Source organism: Culex pipiens, chromosome 2 (assembly GCF_016801865.2).
Source record: "Culex pipiens pallens isolate TS chromosome 2, TS_CPP_V2, whole genome shotgun sequence".
Lineage (NCBI taxonomy): Eukaryota > Metazoa > Arthropoda > Insecta > Diptera > Culicidae > Culex > Culex pipiens.
In genome coordinates, this window is record NC_068938.1 from 154,996,997 (window position 1) to 155,016,435 (window position 19,439).

General features: G+C 37.7%; 1 protein-coding gene across 3 annotated transcripts in view; it reads left to right on the forward strand.

Moving 5' to 3' along the window:
- The first annotated feature begins 1,496 nt into the window (after nucleotides 1–1,496).
- The window catches only part of LOC120425271 (somatostatin receptor type 2-like), a 71,148-nt gene continuing 53,205 nt past the window's right edge, over nucleotides 1,497–19,439 (forward strand). For 2 of the 3 annotated variants that reach the window (XM_052707961.1, XM_039589717.2), the window contains exon 1: nucleotides 1,497–2,591. The gene's annotated coding sequence lies outside the window, so the exon portion shown is untranslated. The remainder of the gene's footprint in view (nucleotides 2,592–19,439) is intronic. The other variant, XM_052707960.1, reaches the window with a different exon arrangement.

The following is a 19,439-nucleotide window of genomic DNA, read 5'->3' on the forward strand; positions in this document are numbered from 1 at the left end:
TCCGGGTTGGTACGAAATTCCAACGAAAAATCTATTCTAGCGATACAAAGAACCCCAGAACGGTGTTATACCCACTCCAGAATGTTTATTTATCAATTCTATGGTAATATATTGACATTTAGTTAAATTTAAAGTTTGCAAAATTAAGTTTAGATAAGTTTTATATAGAATTTCAAGAGTTATGTAAACTTTTATACTAAGTAATTAGTAAACTTTATATTCAATCCAAATTATATTTTTAATCAGTCAAGGATGCCTATTTGGAGTTGGGAGACTGGATTTATGGTGATTTGTCAACAAATAACTTTATTCATGTTAATTTTTCGAAAGGTGTACAAACTTTTTTTGCACCTTATTTATTTTTGTATTAGTATTTGTTATATAACTTTTTATAGAAAACATCTTTTCATGAGCTTTTTGCAGCAAAATGTTCGGCATGAGTTTCTGAACAAAACGTAGTACTAGGTTTATGTCAACATTAAATTGTTTACATGTTTCATCACAAAATGTGCATAGTGCCCGAGGGGTGTAAATACTTTTTTTACATACTGTATAAGAGTTGTGTCCATTAATACATTTATGCATGCAAAACCCAGTTATTGTGGAAAAAAGCAGTCCAGACTCGATTATCCGACGACCTCTGCCTTAGACCCTTTTAACTTTGAGTTTGATCAGAAAAAGTGATTTCGAGCGCTGATACGTGCTTTTGGCAATTTTCCCAAAAGAAGAAACTTTGAAAATTTCATTTAACTTATTTAGCCCAAAATTGTCATGTGACAAAATAGTAGTATGATAACGATGAATTGTCCACTTCGAATCCGAGTATTTTAAAAAAATGGCGCCTCTGCCAACTCCAACTCTGACAACGTCTCCGACTACAACTCCGGATATCTTTTGCTATAGCACTTATTATGGCCTTCTTTTTATTGAGACTTGATTAGTTGTCTTCATTAACGAGACTTTCAGCAGTAAACGCTCGGACTGAATTTTATGTTACTGAACAATTATGGCAAAATAACTTTTTTTGTCGTAAGAAATGTTCCTCCAAATAAAATAAAAATATAGTAAAAAATCAAACTACAAAACTTTAGACAATTTTTCACTTACAGCAAAACTCCTAATAAATAAATATAAATATAATTATATGGAGACGCCTGGCAGCTCACTTGATGTTTTTTCCCCATAATTCCTCTCCATTTGCTATCCCATCGCACTCGAGCACCAATATTTACGATGATAGTAAGACGCGTCGCGCCGGCCGTTCCATCCGGTCTCCCCACCCATCCGTCGTCTACAAGCCGCGTAGCGGCGTCGGAATCGTCGCCACTCATTTCACGTAAACATTCGGCCACTCACAGCACCGCGTGGCGTTGAACTCGTGTTTTTCGATCGGGGGTTCTCACTCGCATGAACGCGAGTGGCCCACCCACAAGCTCAACACACACGCTTTCCCGAGTTTCCCGAGCATTGTTGTTTACCTCCTGTAGACTGGTCCTGTTCCGTCGCAGTTTCGATGCTGCCGTTCGCGAAGCCGGTTCATAAACCCAAGTTCAGGGCGTAAAGTCTCATTACCGTGCCGTGCTCGGACCGTGACTGATGCTCCAACCTGGGGTGGCGGACTTGTGGACTTGGAGCAGATCTTGTGGAGATTGGTGGTCAATGCGTGTTTGCCGACAGGTTGTAGTCGGTTGGAAAGTCGGAAGAATCGGTCTCAGCAAGTGCTTTTTTCGCAGATATTAGAGACATTACTGGACCATACGGTGCGGATACGAGGCGTTGAAGTTGGCGGAGAGACACGTTCGTGCGGCTAGGCTAAGAAATTGGACGAGCGGTTGGGCAGCTGCTGCTTCTGGTGCTACGTGACGATGCTCTTGCCAGTAGAAGTGAAGAAGCGTCTCGTGAATATTTGCATTCCGGCTTAGGAATGATTAAGAAAATGTGATGGTGCAAAAATTGGAAGAATATTGCGCTGTCCAAGGGTGTCGTCTTCACCAACAGAGCATCATTTTTCAACTTCCCAGAGCTGCTGGGAGGAGACCAAAGTGAAAATTAGTGCCAGTCCGTGCTTTGTCTACCGTCACTTTGCCCGGCAGTTTTGCTCCCAAGAAGTGTCCGACTACGCACGGGATGATGTCCGACGTGTCGTGGAAGTGAACCGTATGGTAGCGTGACGATACAGTCAGTCAGTCAGTCAGTCAGTCAGTGGTGTGAACACCGGATTACGAAATCTCCGGCTTAGCGCTTTGTCACCACTCAGCAGTAGTCGTGTGCAGTTTATGTGACGCCAGTAACGGCACACGTAGGTTTGAAACCGAGTGGAGGGGAAAGTAGTGAACGTTATCTGTGCAAGCGAAGAAAGAAGCAAAAAGTGCAAGCAAATTCAAATCGAATTTTTGCGCCCAGATAACAAAGTGGAGCACGGAATAAAGTGTGATTGCGAAGGGTCCCGGCGTCGATTGATAGGGTTGCGTGGCAGTGAGAAGTAGGATTTTTTTCGTGATGTTTGCTGGGTTGTGATCGAAATTGGTTGCTATTTGCAAGTATAAGTTCGGTGAGTGAAACATTAAGCTGTTGTTCCTGTTCGGAATAAGGTAAGCTTCTTTATGCTATTATTTTCAAACGAATTGTTTTAAACACTTGAGTTATTCTTTAAAGAATATACAATCTCTTCTTATGGGTTATTTAGAAGAAGTTTACTTAATAAGTCTTTGTGTGTCTTTGTCTTTGTTATAAAATTAATTGTATAATACCTCGGGAAATCAGAGGGACTTAAACCTTTAATAAGTCAAAAAATAGTTTTTATCAAAACATAAAATAAAAATGTTTAAAGATAATGCTGCGTCTGATCATATTTGTTACGAAAATCTTAACAACCCACTTGAAAAAAAAAATGATCTGTTCTTAGAGAGATATATTGAATCCTACGATTTTTGTCTGATATAATTTCCTGTTATATTATTTCAAGATGTTCATCAGGATCATGTTAGGCAATTGCAAATATTTTACAAATTTTATAACGCTATATTGGCACGAGAATTTAGCAAAAAATTAAAAATTATAATCAAATGGAAATAAACTTATAATCAACTGAACACATTTGCAAACATTTTTGAAACAAAAAAATGTAGTTCAAATAGGATATCAAATGTATACCTGTTAGGTTGATATATTAAAATAAAAAAATTTAAACATAGAAACAAAAAACAACTTTTTTCGCTACATCCAGCCCCAAACAGTTAAGAGAAAGAAACCTTGGGTAAACACTCTGACGCTATTTTTTTTTCAAGCAATTTTGTTTTTCCAGTGTTCAAGAGTTCATTTTGAACAGCTTTTGTTGTACGAAACACGTTATTTCTTTTGTTGTGTGTTTTTATTGTTTCATTTTTGACATTGAGTCTGGGAGTGAGGTTGGGTCAAAGTATTTTTTACAGAATTTATCATTTCTTAGCTTCGTCTCAATGAAACTAAATTCTGTTGAATGGGTTGTGTAGTGGACATCTTAAAATGAATTGGCTGAAAAAATCTCGCTCTTAGAACAAATCCTGTGATTTTGGCAGCTGTCTGAGCAAGGTACGTTTTTGGCCAAAAATAACTTCTCAAAAAACCAACTTTTCAATATTTTTGTTGGAATTGCTCATAAAAAACGATAAATTCAGGTTTGATAAAGATTAGGAAATAGTTAGATGAATTTTGGAAAAGGTGTAGATAAACAGTGTAAAAAAATAATCTATAAATGATGTACAGAATGCCTTTTCTATACATCGTTGATCTGCTATTGAAAGAATGTTTTAAAGAATACATAAATAAATTTGACAAATCGACGATGTCGTGCTATCATGTCGTAACGTCGTGGTTTGAATTCCCAGATGCTTCGAAACCCGGACACCTCATCATGTTTTATCAATTATTTTGATATAAGTTCGCAAAATTATTATCAAAACCAGGGCTGCGGAGTCGGGTCATATTTCAAGCGACTCCGTCTCCGGCTTTCTGGGATTAGCTGACTCCGACTCCGACTCCGGCTCCGGCTTTCAGATCCAACCGACTTCGACTCCGACTCCAACTCCGGCCCACCAACTCTAGCTGACTCCGACTCCGACTCCGACTCCAGCTTTCAAAAAATGATTGGCTCCGACTCCGACTTTTACTTTACATATTTTTAAATATTTCAAAAGTTAGTTTACTATTATTTTGAAAACATTGATAAATAGGATTATTTAAAAACTCTTTAAGTGAAAAAAACGGAAAAAAGTTTCTAGTTTCACAAGTTTCAGACGTTATTGAAACAGAAATAAAAAAAAAACGCCAGTTTTGAAGGCATTTTCAGAAGAACAGTTTGGTAAGTAAATTTGGATTTATTTACTTAACCTCAAATTTTCATCAAATTGATTAAATGCTAAAATATTTAATTGTTATTTTTTAATAATCATTAAAAGAAAGCAAGCCTTGATGATTGATTTAACATATAAATTCAATTTGCTCATTTTTAAGTTGACATTTATAAGAAGCACAGTAACTATCACCTTGTATTTTTAAATAACAATTTTAAACGAAACTATTTTTGAAGCTCCATTGAAATTTCTAAGACGTACATGGACATCACGCCAAGGCTGAAGAAGTTTATTATTAAAAATCAATGTATCTAAAAAAATCTTCGTGGTAAGAACGCCTTTTCAAAAATCCGTGACCTAGAAAATATTTTACCTCGGAATTTTAGGATTTAATAAAATTTCTATTTTTTTATATATTTAAAAGCAGGCGCGATACTTCTTGCATCTTCACCTAAAACAAAGCTTTATGAATGGTCGTGCGCCTCCATGAAAATATATGAAAAAACTTAGAATTGAATAAAAAACAAAAATCCACAGGATGAATATTTTCTAGGTCACAGATATTTTTTTATCTGCATATCCTATCCTATCCTGAAATCTTGAGATTTGTTCAACGATAATTTGCAACAATATCAAAATAGTTTGCCTAAGGACCAACATTCTCAGACAATTTTAATTTTTTGTACAAAGTTATAAACAAAATGCGCATGTTGAGTTCCAAGTAATAGATTGTTATAATCGTTGAATATCGTAACTTTTTTTCTGAACATTGATTTACTTAAAACCACCAAGACATTCACTTTCAGGGTATAAGGTGACTGTGTGTGTACTTTTTTCAGAAAGAACTAGATTTAATTTGGTCAAATTTGAGTTAAAAGGGTACATAAATTTGGGAAATAGGATGCAGTAAAAAATCAATTAAACATTTCTGACTGCAAAACCAACATTGTTTTTTAAGTTATGGTGATACTACATACCTACTTGGGTATGAGCTGATTAACAGGTTATCATTTAGTGATATCTAAAAAAATAAATAAAATGGCAACGCAGTGCATGCAACTTGAAAAAAAAAAATTAAAAATATAAGAAGTTTTGTAAATTAATCTGTTTTATAGCAAATACTAAAAAATAAAAAAATAATAATTTTTGTTGAATTTAAGATAACTCCGACTCCGACTCCAACTCCGGGTAATCAGAAATATTCGGCTCCGACTCCGACTCAGACTCCAGCTAATAAAATTTAGCCGACTCCAGCTCCGACTCCGACTCCAGCTGTCCGAGTTTTTACGATTCCGACTCCGACTCCGACTCCAGGCTTCCCAAAAAGACCCGGCTCCACCGACTCCGGCTCCGACTCCGACTCCGACTCCGACTTCACAGCCCTGGTCAAAACATTGTTATTTGATGAATTCTAACATCAACTTTCATTTCAAATATGTTTGGACGTTGTAGCCAATGCAAAAACAATTAAATTAAATAAAAATATGAGTTTATCAAAACTGTGAAACATTTCACTGAAATATTTCATAGGCGTTCGAAGCACCGGGAAGGCAAAACAAGAAATGTTTGGTTCTGATTTCCTTAAATTCTAGCAATTGATTGTGTTGATGTTAACAGCTCATTTGAGACCTAAAGAATGCCATTAACTAAAATTTCTTTTCAAATTTGTGCGATTCATAAGCAAAATTGAGTGTCCGGAATCCGAATCAAAAGTGATGCGCAACACATATTTTAACTTTGAAATTCTGATGAAAAATGGCTAGAAAAGACATATTTTGTATGCATTTTATTAAAATTGAGTGTTTGTTCTACATCCTGATGATATTTCTACATTTTCAACTACATAATTACATGATTTTTTGCCAGCTATAACAACAATGATATGCTACTAAGTGTCCGGATTTCGAATCATGACGTTACGTTGCTTTTTGAAGTTCTGAGAAACAGGCGTTTTAATGTTTGACCTTGAATAGACAAAAACGAGAGCACGCAATGTAAACAATAACAAACACGTTTTGTTTGGTTAACCATTCTGTTCATCGTCCTGACGTTTGGTTGAATTTGGTTGCTGTAGTCCCGAGTTATAACTGAAAAAGTTAACGGTAGTCGAGCTCGTTCCTGTGTCAAATGCGTTCTGACCTGAAATCTCTTTGGCCAATTGTCGCACGTATATCAATTTTCATTTTTTTTGTGTCAAGATAGCACGAAAAGATTGAAACTTCTTTCATATGAAAAGTGACAAAAATCCATCCATTTTTCGTTTTTTTTATAACTCAGAATCAAAATCGAATTTTGGGGATCTGTGAAGGTCAAAAGGTGAGGCATTGTGAGCTGCACAAAATGGCGTTCTTAACTCAATTTGGTCCAAAATGCACGTACGACAATTTAGCACGACGGCGACGAAATGTTCTCTTTGGTAAAAACAATAAAACAATGACGTTTTAATTAACATTTTTTGCTTATTTGGTGGATTTCATTTTTGAAACCACCTTTTGTTAACATTATTTAAGAGCGAGTCCACGAACAGGGCATACCCCTTTGTATGGGACGTCGTTTGGACCTCACCAATCTGCCTGAAATTTTCAGGGGTTGTTTGTACATATAAAACTAGCATCTGGCCAAAATATGAGCACTCTAGGTCAACGGGAAGTGGGGCAAATCGGGACACAAAGTTTGAAGGTTCAAAAACGTAAAAAATCTTAAAAAGGCTATAACTTAGGCAAAATTCAATTTAATTTCGAAATTCAAAATGCATCTTAAAGGGCTTTAAAAATGCAACAAAATGCAGGATAGAACATCCAAATTGGTTAATTCTAAAGGGAGTTATTGGCATTTTAGTGTAAAAATAGCATAATTTTCAAACTCAAATAAAAAAGTGTTCCATCCAGATATCAACTCGGATCGACCTGCAGCTTGTAGGGGACATCTGGGACTACCATCTGAGACTGAGACCGGGTTGGGTAAGGCAGTTTAACATATTGAATAGACACTTTTACTTTTTGTGAATTTTTTGGTTGTCAATTTTTGCTCGGGGCACCCCTTAGATCCCATTTTATGGTGATAATTTTATCATATTCGTGTTCCTGAGACAATTTCACAATAGAAACATACTTAAAAATGTATATTATCATCCATTTTAACCCATTAAAAAATGAAAGATAAAAAAAATTAAGAAGCTGCTTTTTTTTGGTGTCATCTAGTATCCTTGGAAACGAACTTGATTTTCAATAAATGTGAATCAAAGTTTTTTTTTAACTTTCATTTTTTAAAGGGTTAAAATGGATGAAAACAAACATTTTTATGCATGTTTCTAATGTGAAATTGTCTCAGGAACACGATTATGATAAAATTATCACCAGAAAATGGGATCTAAGGGGTCCCCCGAGCAAAAATTTACTACCAAAAAATTCACTAAAAGTAAAAGTGTCTATTTGATATGTTAAACTGCCTTACCCAAAGCGGTCTCAGTCTCAGATGGTAGTCCCAGATGTCCCCTACAAGCTGCAGGTCGATCCGAGTTGATATCTGGATGGAACACTTTTTTATTTGAGTTTGAAAATTATGCTATTTTTTCACTAAAATGCCAATAACTCCCTTTAGAATTAACCAATTTGGATGTTCTATCCTGCATTTTGTTGCATTTTTAAAGCCCTTTAAGATGCATTTTGAGTTTCGAAATTAAATTGAATTTTGCCTAAGTTATAGCCTTTTTTAAGATTTTTTACGTTTTTGAACCTTCAAACTTTGTGTCCCGATTTGCCCCACTTCCCGTTGACCTAGAGTGCTCATATTTTGGCCAGATACTAGTTTTATATGTACAAACAACCTCTGAAAATTTCAGGCAGATTGGTGAGGTCGATGCGAGATGGGTATGCTTTGCTCGTGGACTCGCTCTTAATAGACATTGGTGAAATTTTTAAGACTTTTGATAATTAGGTGATATCTCGGATTAGTTTTCAAAAAGCCGTAAGAGCCATTGGTAAACAAAGTCCTTTTTGCATCGGTATTCGACCTACTTACGAAAAACCAATATCAAAAATGCTCAAGATTGTTTATCTACACGTCCTTCAAGTGCCCCATACTAAGAATAAATGAAATTTTGTTTCATTTTCGAGAAAAACGAAAATAAGTGTCAGAGGTCACGGTGGCTCTTACGGCTTTTTGAAAACTCAACCGAGATATATATATAAATATTATATTGAAGACTAAAAAAATTTGATTGCAATCTGAAAGGATTTTTGGCTTTCAATTACCAAAAACGGAATATTAGGTAAAAAAGCATTGAAGCTCGCTGTGGATTAGATTCCCCTTTGGGAGAAAATAATTGATTCAAGGTAACCAATCGCAGCCTACACACGTCAAACTTTTGCACAACATTGACTTCCACCGCTGAAAGTGTTGTTTGATATACTCGATACACGTTCACCTGCCCACGGGGTCTCTTTGAATTAGTGATACGCTTGAGTGAAATGTTGGTGGCAGTCTTTTGCTACGAAAACAAACTTAGCCTTGCCGTAGGTTTTGGCAATTCATGGAATTGTTTGCTCCCTAATGAATAGTCTAGAATTCACCTAAGAGGGAAATTTCAAACAAAGCAGTTTAAACGCATTAATAATGCCTGTGTGCGTTTTTTGAGGTAATGACTTCCAAGATTTTTTTTAAATTTTATCAAATATTTTCCTGAGAAACTGAGGAACAGAACATAATGAATTCTTGGTTTTGTTAATTTCATAGATACAAGATATTTGGTACAAAAAATGATGATTGAACTTCAATATGCTGATATGCCAACATGAGAGGCACTATGGAATTACAAGCTGTTCCCCTAATTATTATTCAAGAACAAAAATTTCTGTCAATTTGGTATTGACGGTTTGGGTTGGTAAAAGACATAGCTCAAAAGTTTGAAACAACTTTGCAGTTCAAAACCAACTTTCAAATACTGTTTCTTCCCAAAATTTAACCATAGCTTACTAGAATGCACTCTCGTAAGCTGCTTCAGCGCTGAACATAGTTCAGTGTATAGTTTGAAGGAATATTAAATTTATTATTTCAAGTGTGACGCCTGAACGCCACGGTTGGTGGAAAAGTTTCCAAGAGTGCAGTTTCTGTTTTTAATTCATAAAACTATAGCAACTTGGGAAGCAAAAGTGAATGGGTGATGGCATAAAAAACTAAATTTAGTGTATAGCTACCCGGTCTAGTCTTGTCTAAAGGACATGGAGAAAAAAAAGTTAAAATGCAGAAAGAACTTTTTTCTTCTTCCAGCAAACTTAAGCAATCAACCCATTCTGCACAGTCTGGCATTCGATTGTGCTGGTAGAGTTTTACTTCGAGTTTCTTCGAGGGAACGGGAACGGAAACTTTTGCTCTCTTGCCATCGATGATTGTTGTGCACGCTGTATATCGGACCATGGGAGATAGTAATCACGATTGTTTCGCTATATCTGGCCTGCATTGCCGCCCGAAGAGATGCAACCCGCATCACACGAACTGGATGCCATTTCCCACACTGGCTGGCATGTCTGGTATTGCTCTGAACTTTTTTTTCCCAAACGAAGGAGCTTTACGGTTCAACATACCTTCGGTCGCCTCCCCTCTCACCAGCGGGGGTGGTGTAATCCTGACCCCGGCACTGACATCTTCCCCCGGGGACGGGAGGGCGTCTTGCTCAGTCGGGCGTCAAAGTTCCGAAGTTCTCCTCCTACAATACAGCTGTTGTTGAATTGTTGAGACTTTGGAATGTGGTTATTGTGATAGTTCCAGTACTGCTGATGCACCTGCCAAGGAAGGGGGGATGGTGCTCAGAAGTGATACAACAGTGAACGTGAGAAAACCGAAAACAGTCAGTCTGAGAACGTGGATCAACTTGAATTTGACTGACTTTTGCAGACATGTCCTACCGAGCAACGCAGGTTTTCCCCGAAGATGGTATTCAAGTGGATGGGTTCATGGTGTTAAGGCTAAGAATTAGTTTGCCTATCCTTATCCTATGATTCGGAGAATTTATTTGAATGCTCTTTTTATCCATACCACGGTGCATAGCATATGGGATCATTTCATCTGAAGCGGAACAGCATTGGAAAATTACCCCCTCCGATTCTGCTCAAGTTTGGCAGTTCTATTGATACTATTAAAACATGCAAGAATTGGGCCACCCTCTCCATTCTTGTACCTCCCGAAAAAACAAAGACTTTTAGGCTATTTCTTTTAGCAAAACCCCTATGTTCAAACGGCGATAGCTCAGGAAACACAAATCTTAGGGTATTTTAACCATTAGTGGAACCCCTAGTAGAGCCGACGCGCATTTTTCACAATTTTTCAATATTTTAAGCACTTTTTCATAACCCTTTGTACAAAACAATGAAATCTGAAGTCTTTTGAACAGTTTTGACTATTTGTTTCACCAGAAATTTGTTTTTGAGCAGAAAAATAGCCATTTGAAAAAAAAAAGTTTTTTTGCCTGTTATGGGACCCTTTTCCTATAGTGGACCCGGGACCATAATCCGATTGTGGACCCGGGTCCATTATGCGAAAACTATTATTTTTCTACCAAATTTAACCGATATTTGGTGTTTTGATGCATGGTGGAGGTCTAATGATAGATATAATTAATAAAAGATGGATTTTCCATCATAAACAAATATGTTTTGTTAACAAATTTGGCTTAAATCAATAAAAAACCTAACAGACATTTAAACAAATTTATTTCCGAAAAAGATCAAAGAAAATGTTTCAAAAACAATAAAATGATAAAAAAAGTAATTTTGATGCACATTTTTCCATATAAATTACATGAATAGTTGGGATTTGTTATTATAAAATATCATTTAAAACTTTGATTATGATGCTTCAGTTAAGAACAATTAACTATAGTTTTTATTAATTATAAATTCTTACGGCTTCAGCATTTTTGATACTTTTAACATGAAAACAGCTATATTTATACTCATAATTGAAAAATATGCAATTAGGTTGATTACAACAAGCATTTATTGTATGTTTAAGAGAAACTTTTGCTTGAATACACAGTTTTCTTCATTTTTGAAGGTTAAATCAACAGGGGTCCACTTTTGGAAAAGTTAGGATTTTCGTTGTCCTATATTGGACCCCTTCGGGCAGCGAATGACCAAGAAGGTTAAAGCTGCCAGAAATAAATAAATTAACAACAACAACATATTGGACCCCCCTAATTTTTGCTTGAAAATGCGCAGTTCTTCACTTTATTTTAGTATAGTTAATTTAACTTACATTATTTCGACTTACTGAAGTTTAATAACCAGTCAAAAAATGATTGGATAGTTAATTCAATCATAAAATATAAATGCTGTTTTGTTGTGAAAATGCTAGTGGCCATGGCTGATTTCAGAAGTCGAACTCAAAACACTTATTTTGGCAAAAAGGACAATTCAATGTCAATCAACATTGTTTTAAATGATGCTGGACATGCCAAATAAAAGATTTGCAGACAAAAACACGCTTGAAATTGGGATTTGTTGATTTTTTCATCAAAAACCCTTCAGAGGGTCCACTATAGGAAAAGGGTCCACTAATGGATAACGTACCCTAGAAGGTCGCGGTCTTAGACTCAATTTTGAAGGCTGGCTGTTATGGGCTACCAAACAACATTTGCAATATGGAGTCGTTTGTTTATCAACATGTGATATTTTTGGGCTAATTAAAAAGTTAAAATTTTTGTAAAGAAAATCTTTCATTATTGGGACCTATTGCAAATCTCGTAAGAAACACGCTTATGTTTGCAATGTTCTGAACAGAAAAAAATGCATCAATTGAAATTTGTTTATAATTTCCGCTTTTGTCGCCTTTTGAAGAAATATTATGCATCAAATAATTTTGTAACTAATTTTATGCTTTACTGATGCAAATTAGCATAAAATCAAAATTAGTCGCATATTCGCAAACTTCAAATATGTGCAACAATTTCCTCTTTATGCGTGCGGGAAACCGATAATGAGGTAATTCATCCGTTCCTTGTTCGGTTCGTAGCTTTTGATCCTGTATGACGTTTCGGGCAAGGCCCTGTTTAAAACATTGGCTAAGGAATAACACATAATAATTTCTTGGAATTGATTGTATTCTGAAAATTTTAGTGTAAAGTTATATTTGATAACTCATCATCTTGTTCTATGTGAGTACAAGAGGTAACTTGCACCGGAATAACATTGTTTGTGAGATGTTTCCAGATGCGTAATCCATTTTTAGTTTTGAATGTTGTTTCGACTTATAATCTGATACATGTCCATAATGTCTCCAAAATATTCATTGTCGCTTGATTCGAAATCTGACCCTATTCATGGTTACCTTACAACTCCGACCACATATCTGGGTCAACCAGGCCACGATTAAAGATAACGTGTGTGTGATATGTAAGGGATGGCGTAAAACCGAATACGAAGGCAAAAAGTACACCGTTGCGTTAACATCCCGGAGTACACCCGGGCACGGGATTACTGCACGATTGCACAATAAATGCTAGCCATACCCAAGCCAATGGGACGGCAAGGGCTCCGTTCGAATCCGTACACCATTCAGCAGGGTAAAGAGTACAGCATAGCTCAGCACAGCATCAACACACCGGCGGTTTGATGCTGCAGCTGCAATGGCCCATGTGCGCTTCGAATATAGTCAGTCGACACCCATTTTTATGAGGTGGAAAGTGATGGAAAATTTATGAGTTTTAAATGAAAATATTTATTAAAGCCTCTGCTGGGTGGCCGACGTCAGGCGTCGTCACAACTTCCTCGTTCGTGTCGGTCTCTTTGGAAAGAAACTGAGGAAGATGCTCTCTGCTCCGGCTACCTCCTCCTGGTGTTTGGACAGGGGCCATCAGGTCAAGCGGTGCTGATGGTATCGTCTTTGGAAGCGATGAATATAACGTAGAACAAACTATATTATATGAAGAACTTGCGGCGAGCAAACCTGGCTAAAGGGGTAAGCCGGTAAAGTCCACTGCAGCTAGTTTATGCTTCCGTTACGTGGTGTGTGTCTCAGGGCAATCTGAAAATCCAACAAAAACTGTCTGGCCGGGAAACGAACCGTAGCAAGATTCCATTTCAACGCTTTACTCTTTTTGGTACAACTCTGAATTACGAGTGACTAAGTCCGTCTCGTTGGTAAGATCTGTCTCCGACTTTGAAGAGCGGACGATGCGGACACGAGATTTCGTGGAAATCACAATAAAAAGAGGATTTATGGTTTTCCTGAAGTGCCGGAAAGTGAAGATCCGACGGAGTGTACATCCGTCGACTGAGCAGACGACGTGCGAGAGAATTTAAAATTATTGTGAAAAGTTAATTAAGTGTGCAATTATGGAGGACGAGTGGAAGCGATGAAATTAATTACTGTTTTGTTGCCGCGGCAAGCCCTAAAGGAGTCTCTCTGGCAGCAAAGTGCTGAGGATGGGATCCGCCATCATCCTTCGAGTTGAGACGCGGCACGTAACTCTGGCGGACCGCAATTTCATAAAGTTGTAACCAGTTGGAGGCAAATAGGGTTGAAGTATTATTATAAACGAGGCGAATCTGAAATTGAGACGTTGCATTTGGATGACTTCTGGGAGTGGAAGGGATCATGGTTGGTTGCGGCTAAGATTTACGTAATAGAATATTGATTAAGCGGGAGTGAAGCTAGTATGAAGGGTGGCGTTTAAAGATTCATGCGACCGTAGCGAAGAGGAAGGAAATGAAAGATGATTTGTTCGACTTCCAGCTTTGTGCATTTAAATTGAGTGCGTAAAATGGTATGGTTTTTTGGTTTATTAATATTATGTAAGTTTCCCGACCAATAAGTCCCGAAACAAATATAACAACGGTGTTTTTCTTGTTAAAAATATAACTTTACATTTGGACAATTCTCCACCACCTCACACAAAACCGGAAGAAGTTGCCCTGACCTTTGATTTCCCTGAAACTTTGATCTAAGAGGTAATTTTGGTCCCTGATCATAAATCGAGATGCATTATTTGATATCTCATGATGAAGGGCGGTACTTCCCCTTTCAATATTTTTAAGCCCGAAACCGCGAAGAGATAGGAATTTTGTGTCAAAGGGACTTTTGTGTAAAATTGGAAGCCCGATTGGATGGCGTACTCAAATTTCTGCAAAACATGTATTGCTTATTGCGAGATAAAATCACCATTCTCCTTCGCTTCGACTGACAGGAGGTTAAAGCCGCCGAACTGCCACAGTGTAAAAATCTGCAAGTTGAACTATTTCGAGTTGATTTGGCTGTCAACTTGTTTTGTTTTCAATATTTTCCAAAAAGTCAGCTGAAAACACAAGGCAACCTTTGACAACAGTTGAAAATTTGTTCTGCGGCTGTCATGCGGCCCTTCTTCTGCGGTCATATCAGCGCGCGTGAACACAAATTATTGACACCCGCAATAATATTTTTCCTAAAAAAAAAGTTTTAAAATCGCTACCATTTCCCGTTACTCTGAGATTTTTTTACTTTACAGAATTACTTTTTAGAGTGTAACAATGTTTTACAAAGTGATGATGATGAGCTGGCAAAAAAAGGGCCTATGCCAGAAAATATTTTTTTGCTGATCGGGAAATTTTACGTGACATACCCACTAGGGTGGGTACGGAGTTCTCAGAATAAGTTTTGGTGTGGCATGCCTCGAGCGAGTTCAAGTTTACATGGGATTTACTATGGGAAATTTTGAATTTTTGTTCGTTCGCTCCTACAGGCTTGGGGTAGCTGTTAGACATGTAAGACATGTGGCGTCGTGGTGTTCATCAAGCATTCATAGCATGCTAAGGAAAATTTGATGCTTTTCTAGGGAAAACCGTTGGTTCTGAAAACCCTGGATGTATTGCCGTTGAGCCCGATGTGGGTTGGACGAATCGACCTAGCCTCTTCGGGAAAGTTGTTCTCCAGACGATTCCGCTCATTTTTGACCATCCTAGAAGTTACTACATGTTTTCCGCAGGCCTGTAGAAGTGAATGAACAAAAATGCAAAATTTCCCATAGTAAATCCCATGTAAACTTGAACTCGCTTGGGACAAGCCAGTTTTCAAACAAATGAGCTGAAATTTGGCCTGAGAGTCCCTATAGGTATGTCCTACAAGGGGAACCATACCAGAACTTAATCTGAGAATTTTTTTTTTGTAAATACGCTACTTTTTATATACAAAAAAAGTCTAGGACATCGGTGATATTATAAGTTTAGTGGTAAAGTACTTTTATTCTCGTTTTCATCATTTCCCCGTATTTAAATAGCTTCATTGGGCTTACTTTTAGTGTAAAGCTCCATCTAACTTATGAAATACAATTACTCACCGTTTACTGGAGATTCGGAAAATTGCTCTGGAAGTTAAAAGAATGAAGCTCAAATTACGTTTTATATTCACATAAATAAATATCTGGAACATTAAACAAACTTTGAGATATAATTGGGACATTGGTCATCGAATCCTGATAAAGAAAAAAACATGGATTGAAGTTAAGGAAATTATTACAGCAAACCACGCCATAGTAACTTTCAACCAAACCCCACATTTGCCACACAACAAAGTGTCAGCTTGGGAATCTCTAATATGGGATGTGGGAAACAGCGGTTTTGACTAAGTCTTGGGATCATCCTCAAATCTGGTTCACTATCTTCATAGTTGTGGTTTTGTGAAGCTTTCCTGGAATAGATTTCACACTATTCCGTGGCAGTTTTCACAGCCAGTGATTCCGCCAGACGTTTAGAACCGCCAACATTGCGCTATCATCTCCGTGGGCCACGTGGAGTTGTGTTCCGTTCGCAATCACGGTTAGTCACCTTTTTTTTTTGTTGCCCCAACTACGATTTATGTGTGATGCCGCACACACAACTTTCCCATATGGTGACTGACTAGAGAGGGCAAAAGGGTACCAAAACTGGCAACCGCGACTGGGGCTTACGGTCACATAAAAGCGGGTGCTAAAAGCTTTCCCCGCACTATAAAATAAAGTTTTACTTCTCAGACTTTCCCGGACCAAACTCACAAAGTCTTGCACAAAGTAGGTACATGACCAAGTGAATGCAGAAGAGTTCTACCTTGGCCGGGGCGTATGCTGCAGTGTGTATCTATGCCAACACACTGGCAACAATGACTGGTTGGCAGACGTCTAGGGCAGGGGAGCTCAACAAGCAAAAAAGATATGCTTAATTCTATTAGCGATCATTACTCGAAACGGACAGGTGATTAGGATATTTAACCAGTGCATGGTAGATGGGTACGCAGAATTAAGGGGAAATTCGAAAACACACAGTTATTATGAAATTTGGATTCTGATGTTGATGAAAGGGTACCTACAAGTTTTTTTTTAAGGTTTAAAAATTTAAAGTTGGTATGAAGAATAAGGCCGCTTTGCTAAGAATTCAAAAGACGCATAGAAGAATTTTCAAATATTACAAGGCATGGAAGAAAGTAAATGCTGTAGAGAGTTAAGCACCTCTGATCGGGGACACCGGTGCACTACATGCCCCATCTTTGCTAGCCTCACCATAATGGGGTTGTTATTTTCTTTACCGTTACCGACGCGACGTGGCGCGGTGATGACGACGACGACGACGATGATGCTCCCAAAGTCGTAGCAGAAAGTGGCAGGACCGAAAGGAGTAAAGTGCGCTTCTAAATTGGGTCACACACAAAAGCTGAATGGTGGTTCACGATGGAGGAGGTGGCGGGCAAAATTACGGAAACAATTTTACGATTATCGCATTTGGAGGTTCACCGCCGGCACCGGCAAATGGGGAAGAATGGCCTTTTACGAGCTAGTTCCGAGTTCCGGGAAGCGAGTATAAAGTGGGGTGTTCTTAGGAGGTTCGTGAAGAATTTCAATTAGCATTACAGGTACTTAAAAGTTCCCTATTCTACAAGAAATTAATTAGCTGTTTTACTTCAAAAGAAAATAAAACTTATGATATAAGTATATATATAAGTATACGTTTGAGATGTTGTTGAATAAAACAATGGCCAGTCTGGTAATTCAGGATTACACGAGTATAAGTCTTCGAAACTATATTTTTTTGGCACCGTTTTTATATCCAAACTATTAACTTTTTTAACCCTTTTATCATGCATACTTTGAGGCCAAGGCTTGGTGGTATATGGATTGTATGATATAGTGTAAACTGGGGCAAGAGTGCGCAGCAGCCTTTTCTGGCCTTAATTGCAATGAAAATGTTAAATATTTGGCTGGTGAATGTGTTTATGAGTATACTATTTGTGCGTCGAAAAAAAGATGAAAAATATTTAAGAGTGTTATTTTTACGGTCAAAATCAAATCAATTCAAAGCATACAAAACTGGAGCATGACTGTATAGTATATAGTGTATATATATTTTGAATGATCAGCCAATATTACGAACAACCTAACTTACTACGTCTCCGCAACACCTCTTTAACTCACGTAGTGGCGACTTCCTCTTCCTACGTTCCGGAAACCATGATGTAGTATCTCCTTTCTGGCATGACTTCCGCCGTCCGTTCCTGCCCTTTTGATTTTTCTTTTTCCGCTTTGGCCGCTCCCTCTTTACTAGTTCTACCAGCTGGTGAGTGTACTTCGTGTCCCTTCCGAAAACGACCGCCCATCCTGTTGACCTACTTGCTACGGCATCCTGGCTACGATAATGAGCGGAGAGTACTAAATTATGCATAATTGCCACATTCATCAGGTTGGTGTGGCCGCCTTTGCGAGAAGCTAGTCGCAGCCTGCAAGCCAGACCAGGCCAGGCCGTGCTTGCTGTCTTCACTTTCAAGAGCATCAGGTACACACGAACGAATGAACTTGCTCCCGCTGATGTTCTGAACACTGGGTTCCATGTGGTGTAAACTTCTAGGGGTATACACTGGCAACACTGGTGACGGTGGTTACCGGATAAAGTCGATGGATTTGATGAAGATAGATAGTGCTTTACTGGGTGTCAATTTATAAGGTTTCTGAAAGGATAACAATGTTTTCAAAATTTGGGCGTACTTCTATCTAAATTATACCTAGAAAACATATTTGTTGAATTCAACATTCCTTAAAGCTCGTAATCCAATTAGAAGTTTCTCAAAATTTCGAAATACCGTCGGCACATCAAAAAAGCTCGCGTGCTTTAGGAAATAAAGTATTCGGCGAAGCGCAACAACGGCACAGTATACCTTCCTCCGGTGCGGAGGATGTGGAAAAATTTATTGTTTTAGATGTGCCACTTGCACGCTCACTCAGTGCTCCCACGTGGCTGGGGATAGGCCGGGTTTCGAAACGCTTATGGAAAGCATTTAAAAGTTCCCTAACAAGTTTCGCGCCACGTAAGTGGCCCTCGCGAGAATAAAGGGGGGCTGCCCGTCGAGGATCCTCGACATGGTGGGTGTGACTTTGTTTTAGGTGTAAAGGTACATAGAAAAAAAAATGGAGGAAATGGTTACAGATTTTGTGTCAACAAAGATGTTTAATATTATATCAGGAATAGGGTCCTAAAGCCCTATGTCAATGCATATGTACAACGGCAAAAAACACAACTAAAAACCATTTCTTATCGCTTATTTTCATTTTAATGCAAACTAAATAAATTGATAAGACAACATTTTTTCGATGGATCAACTATGGTCCCCTTGGAACGAGCTGTCATGTAGGACCTTTTCTGTCAAGGAGGACCGCGAGGTTAATTTTTCAAAATTGATTTAAAAATCCAGTTTAATTTGTAGTCGTTCAAAGGGTCGTTGTACTCAGAAAAATTAGTTTCATCGCTGTGAACAATAATATCACCAATCTATTTATTGTAGGACCCAATTGGTTGATTTTCATCAGCTTCTGATAAATATTCATCAGGTGCACATTTTACACATTGTTTGAGTAATATTACCATCAAATTTTTCACATTTCAAAATTCAACTTTTTTTTTTGCTGTGTAGCTTAATCTTTTGGTGGGTGCAAGAAGGTGATATTTGATGAAGATTGACTCCAGGAATTGAAATTCAATTATGTGCTGCCATCTCATTATAATATTTTATATTATCCGAGATTCAGCAAGTTTAAGAAGTTCGAATTTGATTTTAATGCAATTCTCAGAAAAAGTCGGAAATAACATCTTAAAATGGCTATTTATATCTATAAAAAATACT